The 21,276-nt window shown below is 34.0% G+C and overlaps 1 pseudogene; it reads left to right on the forward strand.

Annotated features, from left to right (window-relative positions):
• The first annotated feature begins 6,010 nt into the window (after positions 1 to 6,010).
• On the forward strand, positions 6,011 to 9,255 carry LOC146888203 (zinc finger BED domain-containing protein RICESLEEPER 2-like; annotated as a pseudogene).
• Positions 9,256 to 21,276: the final 12,021 nt, after the last annotated feature.

Consider the following 21,276-nt stretch of genomic DNA (forward strand, 5'->3'; position numbering starts at 1 on the left):
ATTTATTTATTTTTGTGTCTAATCGACCGTTCGCGTCGCACGATACTTCCTTTCAAAATAAAATTATAAAATTGTTTTGTTGTCTAATCGATTGTTCGCGTCGTACGACACTTTTTTTCAAAATATAAAAATCATAAAATAGTTTTTGTGTCCAATCGACCGCTCGCATCGCACGACACTCCTTTTCAAAATATAAAAATTATCGAAATGTTTTGGTGTCTAATCGACCGCTCACGTCGCACGACACTCCCTTTCATACATACAAAATATAAAAAATATTTTTGGTGTTAACTCGACCGCATGCGTCGCATGACACATATTTTCAAAAATGTCAAAAGACAATTTTAAAAATTAAATATTCTAATCAAGGAATGATCAAGAACTTCGTAATCTTTGATTCTCCATTGTGAATGGAGATACGTAGGAACATGACAAGTCCTTGTCAGGTTCATTTCCCAAAAATTAAAAGGTTTTCCAAATCATTTTCAAATAGTTTTATAAAGAACTACGTAGCCCTGATTTCTCATTTTAATGAGAATACGTAGGACCAAGGTTAATCCTTGTCGGGTCTTTTTCACTCAAAAATATATTTGTTCAATTTATGTTCTTACTTTTGGGAAAAATAAATATTTAAAATAAACATATCTCTTTTGCAAATTTAATTAAAGGTACCGCCTTTGGGCGGGTGCTGTAGGGTGCTAATACATTCCCTACGCGTAACCGACTCCCGAACCCTAAATTTGGTTTTTGCGGACTTTATGTTATTTTTATGGTTTTCCATAGTTTTCCAGAATAAACTATGGTGGCGACTTCTAATCTCTTTTTCCAAATTAATTTATTTTTAGTTCGTCGTCCCATCGCGATATAGGTTGCGACAATAGCATATAAAGTCAATGAAGAAAGTTCGATCATTGCAATCTTAGTTGATGTCTATGGGAATTTGAATGTGTTATGAGTCTAAGAGAAAGAAGTTGTTATGTGGTTTGCCAGTTTTGTATATATGGTTCATTTCTCATGTGAGTCCAAACAATAAGTCAACTGCTAAAGGAGCAAAGGAATGGACATTTTTTTTTCTAATTTATATAATGGGATGATCATACGGGAGGTGTCCTAGCTGTAGAGGTCACATGTCATACATATTGCGGATTACCAAAATATACCCCTTATAGGAACCAAATTTTGTGTTAATTATAATCCAATATTAGCGCAAAGGCAATTTGGGTATCCTATACTAGGTGCACCAACTTCATAATCCTTAATTGTAGTTTGGAATTATTGCGAAGAAGGAATATCTACTTATTTGCTCCGACAAATTAGGAATGCTTGGTGCAACGTGGTTCGTGCAGAAAAGGACTCAAGGCCATGGGTAGTAGATGAAAATATGTCTTATTAGCAATGGATCATGGACAATGTTAAAATGGTGAAATTACCTTTCAAATTAGATTCCCTCTGGCCAAAACAACCACAACATGTTCAAACTGAGGAAGTCAAGACCCTTAAAGAGGAAATAGAAAATATGAAGTAGGAGAATGTTCAGCTAGTTAATGACCTATAGAAGCTTCGCCATGCGTACGTGGATCTCAAACATGATAATGAAGCAAGGACAAGGACATGTGATGTACTGGTAAAGAAACAGAGAAAAGAAAGAGATCATCACTTCAGAGTTCAATTGGATCTTAAAGCAGCTAATAAAGAGTTAGCTTTGAAACACAAAGAGAATAAGCCGATGATATTGTTTGAACGTGAAAAGATTGCATTGTGTGAAGAACTGGCAAAATATAAAAGGGAAGCCCTGAAGCAGTTGCGTGAGGCATAAATTAAGATCATGGAGATGAAGTAGTAGAAGAAAGAAATGACAATAAGTTTTTAAGACAAAGCTAGATGAAGAACGCTAGTATAAAGCATAGTTGAAAAGTTATATATAGTACAAAAACAGGGAATTCGAGAGAAGGATGAAGGAAATGTTGGTCACTTGTAAAGTAAGGAACCATGTTGCCCCAAGCATTCCTAATCCGTCGGAGCAAATCAGAAGATATTCCTTCCTCGTAAAAATTTCAAATTGCAACTAAGGATTCTGAAGTTAGTGCACCTCGTATAGGATACCCAAATTGCCTTTACACTAATATTGGATTATAATTAACAAAAAATTTGATTCCTATAAGGAGTACAATTGGGTAATCCCCACATTGTATGACATGTAACCTCTGCTGCTAGGACAACTATCGTCTGATAATCCCATTATCTAAATTAGTAAAAAAATACGTTTATTTTTTTGCTCCCTTAGTAGTTGACTAATAGTTTTGACTCACATGAGAAATGAACCATACATATAGAACTAGCAAAATACATAATTTCTTTCTCTTAGAATCATAACACAAATTCAAATTCCCATTGACATCATCTAAGACTATGGTGATCGGACTTTCTGCATTGACTTTACATGCTATGAAGACATTAGCTAAAAAATCAATAAAATTATCAATACTTAGGAAAAGCATAACACCATAAAGGGTGAGCGCTAGTACATTTATAAATGTTTCCCCAATTTCATTGTCAGCCAACTGGTGCAAATGCCCTTCTAGAAACCCTTGAAGGAAGCCTTTGGAATTTCCTTTTAAGATCATTTTACCTTCCAGCTTTGCAGCGTGTACTTTCATGATCCCGCAAGTGTCGAAATAGAGGTATTCTACATTGTATGCCTGTAAGGGGTTTTTTTTTCCTTATGTTGGTAGATCCAAAATATACCCAAATTCTTCTATGATCTACACTAATTAAAATTTTGGAAGGTAAAACATCGAAGTGGTGAATCATAATATTGAACCAAAGTAGTGATTGTTGGAACCTAAGTATCAACCTCTAAAAGATTCAGCAAATTCCTATATTTCTTTCTAAAGGTATTCCTTTCAATAGCCTTCATTTTTCCTACCAATTCTCTGAGACAAACTATGTTGCCTTCTTTTGCTCTAACAGACTCCTTTTTCTTTCATGACTTTGAACCTAAATGTTCTCTTACCCCAAATCTCATATTAATTTCCATTATTATTTTCTAGGTAGTGACACAACTTCATAATATTCTACCTAAAATGAGTACAATGAGAATGTAAAAGAAAAACAAAATTACAAACATGATGTTATGAATAAATTACATGAAACTTATTACAATCCAAAAATAAATAAAAAATTAAAAAACAATTAAAAGGAAAAAACAAAAGCAAAAAGAACCATAGGAATACATATTTCTCTTTGTTTTACATAGGTTTTAGCGCTTTATTGGATTAAGGTAAGTACATGCACTCATCAGGATTGTCCCCTAATTGTTAAGAACCAAGGTCACAAGAGTTATAGCCCTTTTCATGGTATTTCCCACAACAGTTAGTAAACAACTAGATGTGAGAGTTTCAAATGAAGCAACCGCAACAATTAGTAAACAACGAGATGTAAGAGTATCAAATGAAGCAAATAGAGTCTAGTTGAAATTCTCACAATGACCGCTTGGGAAGTACATCCACTGTGACACTGCTTCTAAGCTACACAAACCTGGGTATAAGGCCCCACTCATGTCATGTATAGAATATTTATTTGACTTTGTTAATTTGAAAGTTATCATTTTCATTTTTATACTTTTAAAGTTTTCATTTTCATTCTTATATTTTTTAAATTAATATCATGCGACATGGTCTTGACACCAAACACCTTTTTTACATTTTTTTATATCTTGAAAATAAGTGTCATGTGACGCGAGTGGTCGTAGAGACATTAAAAGTTATTTTTTGTTTTATATTTTAAAAATGGTATCATGCAACACGAGCGATCAAGTAAACACAAAAAATCTTTAAATATTTAATATTTTGAAAATAATATCATGTGACGCAAACGGTTGAGTAGACACTAAAAGAAAAATAATCTATAACTATATATAAAGGGGATTCCCTATTTTGTGTCCACATTTCATAATTCCAACTTTACCATTTACATTTTAATTATTTATTAAATTTTTAAAAATTAACGGTTACTTTTACAAATTTTTATAAAACTATTTACTTATCTCCTTCTTTTTTCTCCTACTATTCATCAACAATTATTTTTCTCATATTTTCTTCATACATTTCACTTTAATTTTTATAAATATACTTTTATTTTGTTCATTAACTTAATAACATTACAATATCATCAATTATTTATATAATTCAAAAAATGCGTACACATAGGTGCGATAGGAATATATTCAGATTATATTCAGATAAAAATAATAATCTGAACCTAATTTCAATGTTTCAGATTAAAAATTTCTGAGAACCCTAAATCCTCTTCTTTGCTTCTTCTGTGCTCACCCCCAAAATTTCGAGAACCCTCTCTTCCTCTGCTTCTTCTTGCTTCTTTTATGCTTCACCCTCAAAATTTGGAGAACACTACAGTTGATTGATTGAAGGTATTTGAATCTCTTCTTCATTCCAATAATGTTGCTAGTTTCTCCTCTGTTTTATCTAGTTTTAAGTTTATTCATTCATTTGTTTGATTTGATTTTAGAGAAAGAATCATATTGTTGCGTTTCTCTCTTTTCCATTCCAATAATTCCCGTTTCTCTTCTATTTTATCTAGTTTTAAGTTTATTCATTCATTTGTTTGATTTGGTTTTAGAGAATTGGTACCAACACTGACTACATCCCAGGTCTGTTTTCTCTTCCTTTCTTTCTGCACTTTCACAGCTCAAATTTGGTAAGACAACTTGTTTTATAATACTTGAGTATAAAAGATTTTTTTTCTTGTGAAGGCCATCTGGGTTCTTCTTTCCAGTGTCTTATTCCCATCCTTGATCCATTGAAGCCTAATTTGCTTCTTATACGTGTGTATAAATATATTTTGAAAACTATAAATCAGCAAAATGAAAACTAATGTTCTACCTTAGCTATAAACTTCCTCTGTCACTCTGAAATGGGTTTCGTTTGAAGCAAACTAAAGTGACAACTATATCCCTTTACCATATGTAATTAACTAGCTCTCCATCTTCAAACCTAGTCCTCACTCTACACTTTAACTCTTCTACTTTTTTTTATAATGTATAGTCTGTAAACTAATATTGTGTTAGGAATCACAATTAACATTTTCTTTATAACACATGTATATTCTTACAAATATCGATTCAGGCTATTAGATGTCTTTTTCTTAAGTCTATAATGGATGCTCGTAAGTGTAGTCTCATTCACTGTAAATATCCTATTTCTGAATATATTCTAACCATTCATGATCTTAAGTACTTTAGGAGGTACTCATTTGACTAAATTCAAGACTTATTATATGTCAGCATGATTGCAACTATGTTTTGTTTTGTTTTGTTTTCAAGAGTTTGAGTGAAGCACTCCTGATGCACAGACTCTTGTTGGGGCCTTTCTTTTGTATATGATATGATTTTGATGTTCACTCACCCACTCAACCTCAATCTTAAAAACTCACAATGAATCACTCACTCATTCATTCACTCAATCAATCACTCAAATCACGTATGTATGACCTATGTTGTTACCAGTTTCACTCATTTATTCCAACTTTTCTATTCGTAATTGCTAATACATATGTTAATGGCCTATTAAAAAAATAACAATTATTTTTATAATGTTTAATACGAAAATCAATAATCTATATTTTATTTGAAAAGTATTTTTTTTCTAGATTTATAAACAAATTGTTTGTGAACTTCAATACTGATTAATTTGGCTATAGTTATAGGGTTCAAAAGAAAGGTTTATTATTTATGTTAAAGTCCATGTACTTAAGGAACCACTCCCCACTACCTACTCCTACTGACATGAGATGGGATTAAATAATAATGAAAACTTTTTTTTTCAATGTACCAAATCTAGTTTCTTAAGTTTAAGTTCATTGAAAATAAATTCTAGTTGGTCCGTAAATACAAAGCATTGTTTTAGTATTTCTATTTTTCTTAAGTTTCTTTTATGATTGCTAGTGTGCCTGATTGGTTAAGGGTTTGGGCAATGGAGGAATACACGATGCGATGAATATGAGGGAGAAATGGCTCGCGACGAAAACCCTGTTCGACACTGTCATCGAAGTTGCTAGAGATGTCGGAGCTGGAAAAAAACGCTTTGCTGGTTCCCAGTCTGTGTGGCGAAGGAAGTCACGATCTTCGGCGACTTGGAAATCTCCATTTGCAGCGATGAGTTACGAGATCTCCGGCAAGGAAATCGATAGTAAGAACGGTGTGGTGGAGTACTGAAGGGTTGTTGGGTAGCAATCCGAGTGCGAAGTTGCGACGAAGTTTTATGGAGTGGCAACATGGTGATCTCCTACGGCGAGGAATGTGGAAACAGTGAGGAGTGTGGAAGTTGCAGGGGGGGAAGAAACGAAACCCTCAAAGGTTGGGGTTGACTAACAGGATTTTGTAAGGTTTGTCCAACTAGTTTTTGTTTTGTTTTTTCTCATTAAAATTCAATTTACTGTGTAATAAAAAGATATAATTAAATGAGAAGTAAATTAAAAGGAGTATTATTGAGGGAAATATGGCGCCACTGGAAAAGACGCATAATGTGTAATGGGAGTATAATGGCGTTTTAAAATGCCATATTTTGCATACAAAATGTGGCAGTTATGGAACTGTCGTATTATGAAGCAAATTATGGCAGTTTTCCATAACCGCCATATTAAAACCGCCATATTAAAACTGCCATATTTACTTTAATTTTTTGTAGTGACGCTTTTATTTTTTTGTAGGACAGGAGACTTTCAAACTATTGATAGTAACTTGATTATCTTTTCTTATCAGATACAGTGGTAACTATGGATGAAGATGATTGTTCTATCTCAAAACCAATTGAACATGCACTTTCTACTCCATCAATTGTTAGTGGCTCTGCAAATATGGGACCCCCTTCTTATGAGGGACGGAAAAATCGATCAGAAGCTTGGAATCATTTCATTCAACTAGAACCAAAATCGGATAAATGGGCTCAATGCAAGTATTGTGATATCCTTATTCGATATGAGAAAGGAACAACTGCAATGCGTAATCATGTGTTAAGATGTCCAAATAACCCCAATAAAGATGTAAACAAGAGACAAAAAGTAGGTTCATCTTCAACAATTGATGGAAATATTAACTCTCCTTCTTATGGTAGATTTGACCAAGAACTTTGTCAAGAAGAACTGGTAAAAATGTTTGTGGAAGCTGAACTCCCCTTTCGATTTGTAGAGCATTTTGCTTTTAGGAGGTATTCAAATGCTTTGCAACCAAGATTTAAGATCCCATCACGTTATACCATATCAAAGAATATTGTGACATTATGGAATGCAAAAAAGATATATTTGAAGGATTTTCTTTCTCAACATTGTCAAAGAGTTTGTCTCACTACTGATGCATGGACTTCACCTCAAAATCAAAGTTATATGTGTTTAACAGCCCATTTCATCGACAATGATTGGAATTTGCATAAAAGGATTTTGAATTTCCGTCAAGTAATAAGTCATACTAGAGAGGCCATGGCTAAATTTTTTGAGTCATGCTTGCATGAATGGGGGTTGAGTCGTGTTTTGACCTTGATAGTAGATAATGCTACATCAAATGACACGGGAGTTCAACACTTGAAGAAAAGACTATTGTCTTGGAATAACTCGGTTTTGAAAGGTGACTATACTCATATGCGTTGTTGTGCACATATTTTGAACTTAATTGTGAGTAGTGGTCTAAAAGAGATTGATAACTCTGTTTTAAGAATTCGTGCTGCAGTGAAATATATTAGATCATCTCCTTCTAGATTTATGAAATTCAAAGAGTGTGTTGAAAGACAAAAGATTGAATATAAAGGTCATATTTGCTTGGATGTTGAAACAAGGTAGAATTCAACATATTTGATGTTAGATGCTTCTTTCAAGCATAAAATGGCATTTGTTGAGCTTGAGTTTTATGATACAAAATATGCTAATGAGTTAGGAAAAGGGATTGGATTGCCTTCTTATGAAGATTGGGAGTATGTTGAGTCTATTCTACCTTTCTTGAGCATTTTTTATGAAGCTACTTTCCGCATCTCAGGTAACTCTTATGTTACTAGTAATATCTACATGTTAGAAGTGGTAGGAATTTGGAATGAGATCAATCATCTCCTAAAGTCCAATGCTACAAGCAGTGCTATATATGAGATGGCTAAAAAAATGAGAAAAAAATATGAGAAATATTGGGGTGAACCTAACAAGTTCAATATATTGTTGTTAATTGTTGTTATCTTAGATCCTAGATACAAGATGAGTTATATGAATTGGGCAATTAATAAACTTTTTTATCCTGAAAAGACAAATGATGGATGGGTGTTAAAGTCACGGCTCGATACTTCCTTAAAGTTGTTGTTTGATGAATATAAAAGTCAAAACGGGGGAGCTGAAAATGACACACAACAAACACATGTTGAAGTACCCAATTACAAGCATGATCCATATGGTCAGAATAAGTTTTTGCAAACAACAAGATTAACCTCTTTAAACAAATCTGAACTTCAAAAGTATTTAGAGGAAGATCTTGGTGAAACAACTTTGAACATTCTTCATTGGTGAAAAATGAATTCATGTAGATTTTCAATCTTGTCAAACATAGCACGAGAGCTATTAGCTATGCCTGTTTCTATGGTAGCATCTGAGTCTGCATTTAGCACGGGAGGAAGAGTGCTTGATCCATATCGAAGTTCTTTATCACAACAAAAGGTGGAGGCACTTATTTGTACACAGGATTGGTTGAAAGACACACATTCACCATCATTGTTAGACTATGATTTTGAAGAGCTTCAATCTGTTGACCAAGGTATGTTGATGTTTAAATTATATAATAATATTATAAATAAATATGTATTAACTAATGATATTTTTTTTTCTTAAAGAGTTGGTTTCTCAATAAGATGATGACCATAATATAATTTCTTTGAGTTAAAGCTCACGCCCCATGCCTCTTGCAATTAGTAAGTAATGAATGGACTTCCCTTTTCATGTGAATAACTTCTCTTTCTTGTATTCTATTGTTTAGTGGTTTTCTTAAAACCTTAAGTTCTATTCTAACATGACACTTTGATGGAACAACATTTATAAGTCACAAAAAATGTGTTAGTTTTATTAGAATTGGTGGGTAGAGATAAAATGATTGAGTGATGCATTAACTTATGTTGTTATTACCTTGACATATGAATTTGTTATTATATCTATCATTGGAATAGATTATTTAAATTTCTTTATTAATTCGTTCATGTTTCAGATAAATCATAAGTCAAGTGGATTGATGCCAATTCCAGTTGCTTCATATATAGATGGTTGTGAGATATTGATAATGAGTTTGAGTTAATGAGCCATGGAAGAGATTTTGAACTTTGTAATCGAATGGGTGTTGCTGCATTCTATTTGAAGAGACTGTTAAAATTGCCATGAACTCTATAGTGTTTTGGATTTGTTATTTTTTAATGTTAGTGATATCGTATGAGGATGTAATGACTTTATAATCATTTTCATTACCAAAAGGTTAAATGATTTTATATGGACAATTATATGATTTTAATTTTTTTAATGCTAAGAATTTAAATAATATATTATTTTTAATCTTTAATATATTAAATTTATAATATTTTTATATTTTTATTATTTTATATATTATTTTACTTTTTTAAAAAATATTTATGTATTGGATGAAATAATTATTTTATTTTTAAAATATAAATTTAAAATTAAAATTTAAAATTAAAAATTAAAATTAAATTTATAAAAAGTTAAGTTTCATTAAAAATGGATTTAGAAATAAATCTAGATTCTTAATTGATCTAAATATTTAGATAAGGATATCTAACTTGATCCTAATATTTGGATATAGATTTTAAAATATCCAAATTGTTTTTTCAACAAAAAAGTGGATATGGATCAAAATCTGAACCATATATTTAGATTCAAATTGGATTTGGAGCGGATATCTAAATATCCAATCCATGCCCACCCTTAGTGATGAGAGTGATAAGAGGTCTTAACCTTTAGACTTGTTGTTTGGTCATAGACTTAATCTGCAATATTTGGTTCCTATAAGGGCTATATTTGGGTAATCTGAAATATGTATGACATATGACTAGGGATGGCAACGGGGCGGGGTGGGGACGGGTTTCGCTATCCCATACCCATCCCCATAGAAAAAATCTATCCTCATCCCCATCCTCAAACCCAACGGGTATCAAAATTTTGTCCCATCTCCATCCCCACCGGGTAACGGGTATAATCTCATACCCATACCCATACTCGTTTACTCAAATATTAATTTTAATTAATTTTTATAAAATAATAAAAAATTACGGTAAATGAAACATAATATTATTAAATATTCAATATTAGAGGATGACTATTTCTTCGATATCAAGTATTTTGAAATAAATTATAATTGTTTACATTTTATATTAGAATACCAAATAAAATTTCATGAGAACCAAAACATTTATTAAATTTGCAAACTGCAAACATTAATGAAATCTAGTTGATAAAATTTAAAAATATAAAAGGAAAACAAATATTCAAATTAAATTATATTTTAAATGTTTGTTTACTTCAATTTTTAAAATTCTAATAAATCTTTTTTTATACACTAATAAAAGTTATAATATATCACTTGATCAAAATGATGCAAAAAACAAATAATAAACATAATAATAAAATTTTGACATAGATCTTCCATCTTTTGAATTTCAATGTATGTTGGATGGTGAAAAAAAATATTCATGACAATTACATTAAATTTTTATATTGTAGTAAATAAAATTTATTTATACAATTATAGTAAAAAATTACAGTATGATTGATAATGAGTTAGAAAATAAAAAATAATTAGATAAAATATATCGAAATAATATTGTACATGATGAAAATAAACAACAAATAAAAATATTAAAAAATTAACAATTGTGTGTTTTAAAAACAATTTGAGAGACTATTGAAAGAAATCGTACAAAGAAAAAATTACAGTTATAGTGAAAAATTACAATTATAGTGAAAATTTACAGTATGATTGATAATGAGTTAGAAAATAAAAAGTAATTAGATAAAATATATCGAAATAATATTGTACATGATGAAAATAAACAACAAATAAAAATATTAAAAAATTAACAATTGTGTGTTTTAAAAACAATTTGAGAGACTATTGAAAGAAATTGCACAAAGGAAAACAAATGTATAATTAAGGGTATAATAAAATGAAAAATACCTTAGAGATCTAAGAAAACTTTTCAAATATCAACATACATACTTAATGGTTGAGAAATAACGAAAATTGTTTTAGCGAAACAAAAGTTCTTTAAATAAAACAAAAATTAATAATAATAACTAAATATTTTTTTATATTACATAGTAAATGAAAGGTTTATGTTATTAAACATTTAAATTGAGAGTATTAAACATTCTTATGTTTTTTATGTGAAAGGAAAATATACAATAAATAAAAATATTAAAAAATAATAAAAATATTCAAATGTTAGACATAACATTTTTTAATTCTCATACATCATTTTAACATAATTGCATAAAGGTCATTACAAAAAAAAAAAAAGCTAAACTGCGGAGGTTTTAATTTCGTTTAGCGGGGGGGTTTTACCCTCCACAAAATAATTTGTAGGGGTTTTTCAAACCTCCACATATAGGTTCCCCACAAGTTATTTGTGGAGGTTTTCTACAATCCCTAGTACCAAGTTTATATTGTGGAAGTTTTTTAATGGAGGGTTATAACCTCTCCTATTCATGACTATTGTTTTGTGGAGGTTTAAAACCTCCTTTATTTCTATAAACCTATTTGATTCCAAAATTCCTATTTCTCATTTTTTTGTGGGAGTTAATACCCTCCTCAATTTGAGGATTATACTGTAAAAGTTTTAACCTGTTTCGTTTATATTATTTAATTTGTGGATTTATTACTGTATTTTTCTTGCGTTATTCAAATCTCATAAAAAAAATAATATTTTGTTTGTAATTAGAATTTCCTACTATATTTGACAATGTATGTCATCATTTAAGGTACTTATATTTTTACATCAACAATATTTTTTGTAAACTTCAATCAAATACTTCAACCAAAGTGCTCAAATATATATCATTAGAACTTTTGATTCTGAAAATCAACATATTAACATAAAAGCAATTTAAATTGAAACAATTACAACTTAATCCATACTTACTCAAAGTTCATAATACACTAAAATAGTTTCATCCTAAAAAATATCATCAACACCCTAAATGTTGCTACCACCAGATGATCCTCTTGTACCTATAGAAGACTCAGGCTCATTTGCATCACTGGTTTGCTGAAATTATAAATGATAAATATTAGCTACAAGAAGGAAGTCAACCTCAAATCATGAAATCAACATGCATATACTAAAATAGTTTATTACTAGATCATTGACCTGCATAAAAGTCATGATTATTTGGTATCGATGATTAACTCACACTGATACAGTATAGTTCTTGTATCAAAAATCACATCACAAATAAGTACCAAGATAATTAGTTTCCAAAGGCTGGACATAACTTACTTGTGGTTGAGGATCAAAGAAGACAGTTAATTCTTCAGGGATCTTTCCTTCCTTCATTATCATGTAGACTTTTAGTGCACCCAAGGTGGTTTAAATTTGGGATTCTAAATTAGTGTACTTTTGTTGCAACTGATCAGAAGATGTTGATGATGTGACAGCACTAGATGAAGCAATGCTTAGGCAACTTGATTGGTGGTTATTTCTTATAGAAAATGCCTCCCTGAACAATGTTTGCAATATTTTCATCTTTACTCTCTCTACATCTACTCATTTCTCTCTCAACAAGAGAGGAATCTTTAGGCATAACAAAACTTTCAGGTTAAAAACTTTCTAGGCAATCCATCTCAGAGAACATCAAAAAACAAGTCTCTGATCTTGTAGTTGCTATCAGTGACAATCCATCAGGATTTTTTATCAATCAGACCTTTATTTATTATAATATTCAAAATCTGCCTATGTAGTGTAATTAATCTCTTTCACCACATACTTTTTCTTAATTATTTATTCACAAAAACGTCACGCTCAATGCCATTTTGCCATTAGTTTATCAAAGAAAAAAATGAAATAAAATTTCTCCTTCTGCCAAACACATCCTTGATTATTATTATAATTATTAAAGGCCCCTGGTAATCTGAAATCGAGGGCACGTGTTATAGAAAAGAATGCATGAGGTTCACATTCAGTCACCAATGGGGACCTTCAAAGTTAGTTAACATTTTATCAAGGATAAACCTTTCTTAGCTTCTGTTAAATGCGAAACATTTTATCAATATTCAGTATTTTATCTTGCAATTAACTGCTTATAGTAATTAAAACTGTTTGTAGCAAAAAAAAAAAAAATACAAATACTGTTTGTAATTAGACATGTAATGATATTAATTTAAGAAAATTGGATTGGAAACATACCTGTTTCGATAAAAGTTTTTCGGTCAAAGATGAAAGACCCCACTTGTGATTGTTGGGTATTGGACTCCCTTCCTATGTGCAGAAAAGGCTCAAAATTTGAGAAGCCCATGTCTCACTTAACCTAGTGGATAGGAGGCTATAAAATAAAGAGAGAGGCAGAACAATAGAGTGAGAATACACTGAAAGCCCTAACACATAGAGGGAGAGGTAGAGGGAAAATTCTGTTCACGTTTTTCATAGAGCTGTCGCAGTAAATTCGGCGCTGCGGATTCGTTCACCGTTGGATCAGGCTGAAATTTTTACAGCAGGTTCGGAACTCATTGCTCTTCATTCTGACCGGTCGGATCACCGTTGGGAGATATTAATTTCGCACCGCAGCAGTGATTTGTAGAGGTTTTCCCCTCTTGTTCTTCTCTATTTGAAAGTTTTGTTGCTTTGTTATTTGGTTGGGTGTTGGCACTAATTTGTGTTATTGATTGAGACTCTTTTGTACTCTTGTTGATCATAGTGGAGCTATTTCTTTGGTCTGGACGACTCGTGGTTTTTACCCTTGATTTGAGGGTTTTCCACGTTAAAAATCTTGGTGCCTTTATTTGTGCTTTTGGTGATTTATTATTGTTGCTCTTTGATTATTGCTCCTCATAGATTCTTGCAAGTTAGGGGAAATTATATCCGCTGCATTCTCTGGTATATTGTTTGTTGTTGTTTTCCCCATCAGAGTGGCATCAGAGCTCTTGGTTGGGCTATATTTACTTGCTTGAATGATGGAGGCAAATGCAAAGATGGTTGCTTTGAATGGTACAAATTATCATTTGTGGAAGGGCAAGATGAAAGATTTATTATTTGTCAAGAAATTGCATCTTCCGGTCTTTACTACACAAAAGCCAAATTCTATGTCTGAAGAAGAATGGGACTTTGAGCACCAACAGGTATGTTGTTTTATTCGGCAATATGTTAAAGATAATGTTTATAATCATATTGCTAATGAGACACATGCCAGAGCTTTGTGGGAGAAGATTGAGTCTTTGTATGCTTCTAAGTCGGGCAATAATAAATTGTATTTGTTAAATTGCTTGATGAATTTGAGGTACAGGGAGAATTCTTCTATTTCTGATCACTTAAATGAGTTTCAAGGGCTCCTAGATCAATTGTTAGGAATGGGCATAAAGTTTGATGACGAAGTTATGGGATTATGGTTGCTTAATACTCTACCAGAGTCTTGGGAGGTATTTCGGGTTTCAATTACGAACTCTGCCTCGAATGGTGTTGTTTCTTTTCAGATGGCAAAAAGCGGTGCTCTTAATGAAGAGATGAGAAGGAAGGCACATGGTTCTTCATCTCAGTCTGAGATGCTTGTTACAGAAGCTAGGGGGAGAAGTTAGAAAAAGGAACATAAAGGTGGTAGAGAGAAGAGTAGGAGCAAGTCCAAGTCAAGATACAAGAATTTAGAGTGCCATTTTTGTCATAAAACTGGGCACATTCAGAAATATTGTTTTAAGTGGAAAAAGGAGAACAAAGACAAGAAGGGCAAACAGAGAGAGAATGATCATGATGATGATGATCGTGTCACTACTGCTACAGATGGTGATCTTGTTCTTCTTCGTGACTTTAAGTCCGTTAATCTTGTATCTGATGAGAGCATGTGGATTATTGATAGTGGTGCTGCACTGCATGTTACACCTAGGAAGGAGTTCTTCACATCTTACACTTCTGGTGATTTTGGAGTGTTGAAGATGGGTAATGATGGTGAGTCTAAAGTGATTGGTGTTGGTGATGTTTGCCTGCAAACCAACATGGGAGTGCAGTTGTTGCTTAAAGGAGTCAAACATGCTCCAGATGTTCGTTTTAATTTAATCTCTGTGCAGTTGCTTGATGATTGTGGTTATGACAATCACTTTGGTTCTAGTAAATGGAAGCTCACTAAAGGTAACTTGGTTATGGCCAGAGGGGAGAAACAATCTAAATTGTACTGGACTAAAGCTTTGGTTGCTAAAGACAGTGTGAATGCTATGTATATGGAGGCATCTTTGTGGCACCGGAGGCTTGGTCATATAAGTGAGAAAGGGCTTAACTGCTTAGCTAAAAAGGATGTGCTTATGGGATTGAGAAATGCAGAATTGGAGAAATGTTCTCATTGCATGGCTGGTAAACAAACCAGAGTATCTTTTAAGAAGCATCCTCCCTCAAGGAAGTCAGAATTGCTTGAATTGGTGCATTCTGATGTTTGCGGCCCATTAAAGGTAAAGTCATTTAGTGGTGCACTTTACTTTGTTACTTTTATTGATGATTGTTCCAGGAAGCTATGGGTCTATGCTCTTCAGCGGAAAGGTCAAGTACTTGAAAAGTTCAATGAATTTCATGCTATGGTTGAGAGGCAATCAGGCAAGAAGCTGAAATGAATCCGTAGTGATAATGGTGGTGAGTACCGTGGACCTTTTGATGTTTATTGCAGGCACCATGGTATTAGACACGAGAAGACTCCTCCTAAAACTCCTCAGTTGAATGGTCTAGCGGAGAGGATGAACAAGACCTTGGTTGAAAGGGTTACATGTATGCTTTTAGAAGCAAAGTTGCCTAAGCACTTTTGGGGAGAGGCATTGCTTGCAGCTGTGCATGTTATTAATCTCAGTCCCGCAGTTGCTTTGAATACTGAGGTGCCAGACAAAATTTGGTTTGGTAAGAATGTTAGCTATGTTCATTTGCGTGTCTTTGGTTGCAGGGCATTTGTTCATGTTCCTAAGGATGAAAGATCCAAGTTAGATAAAAAGACAAGGCAATGTATCTTTATTGGCTATGGTGAGGATGAATTTGGCTACAGGTTTTATGATCCTATTGAGAAGAAGCTTGTTAGAAGCCGTGATGTACAATTCATGGAAGACCAGACCATTGAAGACATTGATAAGGTGGAGAAGACCACACCCGAGAAAGATAGTAATCTCACTGATGGTAATCCAATGAGGTTGCCCGCTCACAATTTGGAAAATGTTGAAACGGAAGCTCAAGACAATGAGCAACATGGTGATGTTGATGATCAACAGGTTGGAAGTGGAGTAGAGGTTCCAATTGACGATGCTCAAGAGGAACATGATTATGATGATCTTGGTGATATACCTGAATCACCTCAAGTCCAACTTAGGAGGTCTAATAGACAGAAACAACCTTCTATAAGGTATTCTTGTGATGAGTACATAACCTTGACTGACGGTGTAGAACCTGAGTGTTTTGAAGAGGCTTTGGATGGTGAAGAGAAGAAACAGTGGCTGGATGCAATGCAAGATGAGATGAAATCTTTGCATGATAATCACACTTACGACTTGGTGAAATTGCCTAAGGGCAAAAGGGCATTGGAAACTAGGTGGATTTTCAGGGTGAAACAAGATTCAAATTCTACGCTTCCAAGGTACAAGGCCAGATTAGTGGTGAAAGGTTTCAGACAGAAAAAGGGTGTTGATTTCAATGAGATTTTCTCACCTGTGGTGAAAATGTCATCCATCAGAACTGTGCTAAGTTTAGCTGCTACTCTTGATTTGGAGGTTGAGTAGATGGATGTGAAGACAACTTTCCTTCATGGTAATTTGGAAGAAGAGATATACATGAAGCAACCTGATGGTTTTCTTGTTGAAGGCAAGGAAGATTATGTGTGTAGGCTAAGGAAAAGTCTATACGGTTTGAAGCAGGATCCAAGGCAGTGGTATAAGAAGTTTGAGTCTTTTATGTGTGAGCAGGGTTACAAGAAGACTACTTCTGATCATTGTGTCTTTGTTAAAAGTTTTTCTAATGATGACTTTATTATCCTGTTATTATATGTTGATGACATGCTTATTGTTGGGAAAGATATTTCCAGAATTGACAGGTTAAAGAAGACACTTGGCGAGTCTTTTGCCATGAAAGACTTGGGAGCTGCTAAAAGGATTCTTGGCATACATATCTCACGTGATAGGAGAGAAAGGAAGATTTATCTATCACAAGAGCAATACATTAGGAAGGTGTTGCAGAGATTCCAGATGGAAAATGCTAAAGCTGTGAGTACTCCTCTTGCTACTCATTTTAAACTGAGTGTTAAACAGAGTCCTTCAAATGAAGTTGAGAAGACCAATATGAGTAGAGTTCCTTATGCATCTGCGGTGGGCAGTTTGATGTATGCGATGGTGTGTACAAGACCAGATATTGCACATGTTGTTGGTACAGTTAGTCGATTTTTGTCAAACCCAGGTAGAGAGCATTGGAATGCTGTGAAATGGATTTTGAGGTATCTTCATGGTACAGTTGATATGAAGCTTTTTTTTGGAGGTGATAAACCTACTTTGATGGGTTACTCAGACTCAGATATGGCTGGGGATATTGATTCCAGAAAGTCCACTTCGGGCTATTTGATAAAGTTTGCAGGGGGAGCTGTGGCTTGGCAATCAAGACTACAGAGGTGTGTAGCGTTGTCTACTACAGAGGCAGAGTTCATTGCTATTACTGAAGCATGCAAGGAGGTGTTATGGTTGAAGAAATTCTTGCAGGAGCTTGGTTTTAGGCAAGATAACTATTCATTGTTCGTTGATAGCCAAAGTGCTATCCATCTTGGTAAGAATCCAACTTTTCATTCTAGATCCAAACATATTGACGTGAGGTATCATTGGATACGTGATGCTTTGGATGCTAAGTTGTTGGAGTTGGAAAAGGTTGATACAGATGATAATGGTGCTAATATGATGACTAAAGCATTGCCAAGAGGAAAGTTTGAAGTTTGTTGTGAGATCGCCGGTTATCTCCACATAGTTGTGAGGGGGAGATTTGTTGGGTATTGGGCTCCCTTCCTATGTGGAGAAAAGGCCCAAAATTTGAGAAACCCATGTCTCACTTAACCTAGTGGAGAGGAGGCTATAAAATAAAGAAAGAGGCAGAACAATTGAGTGAGAATACACTGAAAGCCCTAACACATAGAGGGAGAGGTAGAGGGAAAATTCTGTTCACGTTTTTCATAGAGCTGTCGCAGTAAATTCGGCGCTGCGGATTCGTTCACTGTTGGATCGGGCTGAAATTTTTACAGCAGGTTCGGAACTCATTGCTCTTCATTCTGACCGGTCGGATCTTTGATACGAGGTATGAGTTGGGAGATATTAATTTCACACTGCAGCAGTGATTTGTAGAGGTTTTCCCCTCTTGTTCTTCTCTATTTGAAAGCTTTGTTGCTTTGTTATTTGGTTGGGTGTCGGCACTAATTTGTGTTATTGATTGAGACTCTTTTGTACTCTTGTTGATCATAGTGGAGCTATTTCTTTGGTCTGGACGACTCGTGGTTTTTACCCTTGATTTGAGGGTTTTCCACGTTAAAAATCTTGGTGCTTTTATTTGTGCTTTTGGTGATTTATTATTGTTGCTCTTTGATTATTGCTCCTCATAGATTCTTGCAAGTTAGGGGAAATTATATCCACTGCATTCTCTGGTATATTGTTTGTTGTTGTTTTCCCATCAGTGATCACCACCAAGCTTCTGATTAGCATGGAAAGAAAGATCCATCACACCTTTCACAGATATTTTATAATCTTTAAAACCTTCATAGCGTCACCATCCAACTTTGTATTAATACTTACAATAATTGATTAGTTGACGTACACAAAACAAAAAACATGAACAAAAATCCAGTTTAACAGAAATAGCAACCTTCAGAACTAAGGGATCTTCAAGCAAAAGCCCTAAATTTCGAGGGGTTCCAGAATGAATTAGATAAAGAACATGACAATGACTATTGTCACTACATAACTGCATCACTGCTACCTTTCCGAGTGGAACACCTATGAAAGTTTTATATATAAACATGCAGAGAATACTGTCCCACATCGCCATTAAATAACCTTTTCCTCCACATTTAGTGCGCCAACTACTACATAAAGTCTAACATTTTATATTAGGGACGTCTATTTAATGATTAATTAAGAATATGAAATGTTATAAATTTACCCTTTAACTTCTACACTTCCTGTGTAGGTAGAAAACAAAAATTGAAATGAAATTTTCCTCTTATTAGGGAATGCCATTCCAACACGTCTTATCAACACTCAACATATGTACCAAACATAAACACAAACACAAACAATTTGCTTGTAGTCACTAGATGTACCTTGACTCTACAGAAGCCACTGGATCACAACCACATGTGATGGAGGGCCAGAGTGACGGAGAGGGCGTAACGAAGTTGAATCACGGAGCTAGCGCAACAGAGACGGCGCGACGGAGCTGGCGCAATGAAGATCACTGCAACGAAGGCTACGACATGGCTTAATCGCGGAGCGAAATTGATTGGCACTCTGAACTTAGGTTTTCGAGTGAAAGAGAAAGATTCATTACTTTTATATCTTTTTTTTTTTGTAGTGGGTTATGATAAGATGAAAAATATATTAGAGATGTGAATGAGTTTCATAAGAAACCAAATAATTAGAAGAAATAAAAAATAGACCGTGTATATCTATATATATATATATATATATGGTTATTTAATTAATTGTGAATATTTTAATAATTTAGACGGAGATATGACGGAGACGGGTATTATGGCGGGGATATAGACATCCCCATACCCATCCCCATACCCAATTGAAAAAGTCGGGGATTCCCCATACCCATACCCATACCCAGTCAATGTGGGGATCCCCCGTCAAAGCAAGGACGGGTTCGGGCAATACCCACGAGGACAAATTTATTTGTCATCTCTACATGTGACCTCTACAACTAGGACACCTCCTGTCTGATCATCCCATTATATAAATTAGAAAAAAAATATTCCTTTGCTCCCTTAGCAGTTGACTTATTGTTTGGACTCACATGAGAAATGAACCATATATATAAAACTGGCAAACAACATAACAACTTCTTTCTCTTAAACTCATAACACATTCAAATTCCCATAAACATCAGCTAAGATTGTAGTGATCGAACTTATGTGACCCCACCAAGCCCAATTGCACCTTCAAGCCCAAGCCCAAAAGGCCCAATAACAAGAAGTATGATGAAAAAGATTCAAATGGGCCTCCCAATAGATGGACCCAAATCTAATGGGCTTGTCACATTATTTTCATGGGCCAAAGAAATCACCAAGACTTAAAGAAGTGCATCAAAGCCCAATAGAATAGATTTTAAATTGGGTCAATGTTTGGGCTTTGCTTTCAATAATGGTGTAAGACACAAAAATAGGTGTTACATGTACAAATGGGCTCGGCCCACTAAGAGTCTCCCTTAGGCTGTGACTTCCTCATGGATCATGCATCCCATGGAGCCAAGTCCACACTCCACCCATTCGTCTCCTTCATCCAAGGGTTAATAGACTGTCTTCTTTTCCAAGTCTTCATCCAAAGGCTATGAAGATGCCTCCTTGTCCAAGCCACCATCCAAGGGTGATGATTAAAGCTTCTCTTCCAAGCTTGATCTAAGGCCAAAAATTAGTCTAGCTTTTAGGCTCACATATAATAGCCAAAAGTAGACCATTTGTACATTTTTACTCTTGAATTTTGCAATAGAAGCATAGTGTTAAGAGTACTCCACCCTATTGCATTTAAGAGTCTCCTTTGCTACAAGATTGAATCATCTCCTCTAGCCACCTTTCCCTAGCTTTCTCTTAAGCTAAACCTTCAAACACTTAGTCCGAACCAATGCTTAGCAAGAGCCTTAAACACTTGCTTCCACTCTCTTCCATGGAAAACATCTACTTCATGGAGCTTTTATCCATTCCGCACCAAGAGCTCCACCACGAACTTTCTTCATTGACTTTATATGCTATGAAGACGTTAATAGTTGAAAAGTCAATAAAATTATCAATGCTTGGGAAAAGCATAACACTATAAGG

This window comes from Vigna unguiculata, chromosome 2, assembly GCF_037176805.1.
Source record: "Vigna unguiculata cultivar grain cowpea cultivar isolate G323 ecotype 2 chromosome 2, ASM3717680v1, whole genome shotgun sequence".
Lineage (NCBI taxonomy): Eukaryota > Viridiplantae > Streptophyta > Magnoliopsida > Fabales > Fabaceae > Vigna > Vigna unguiculata.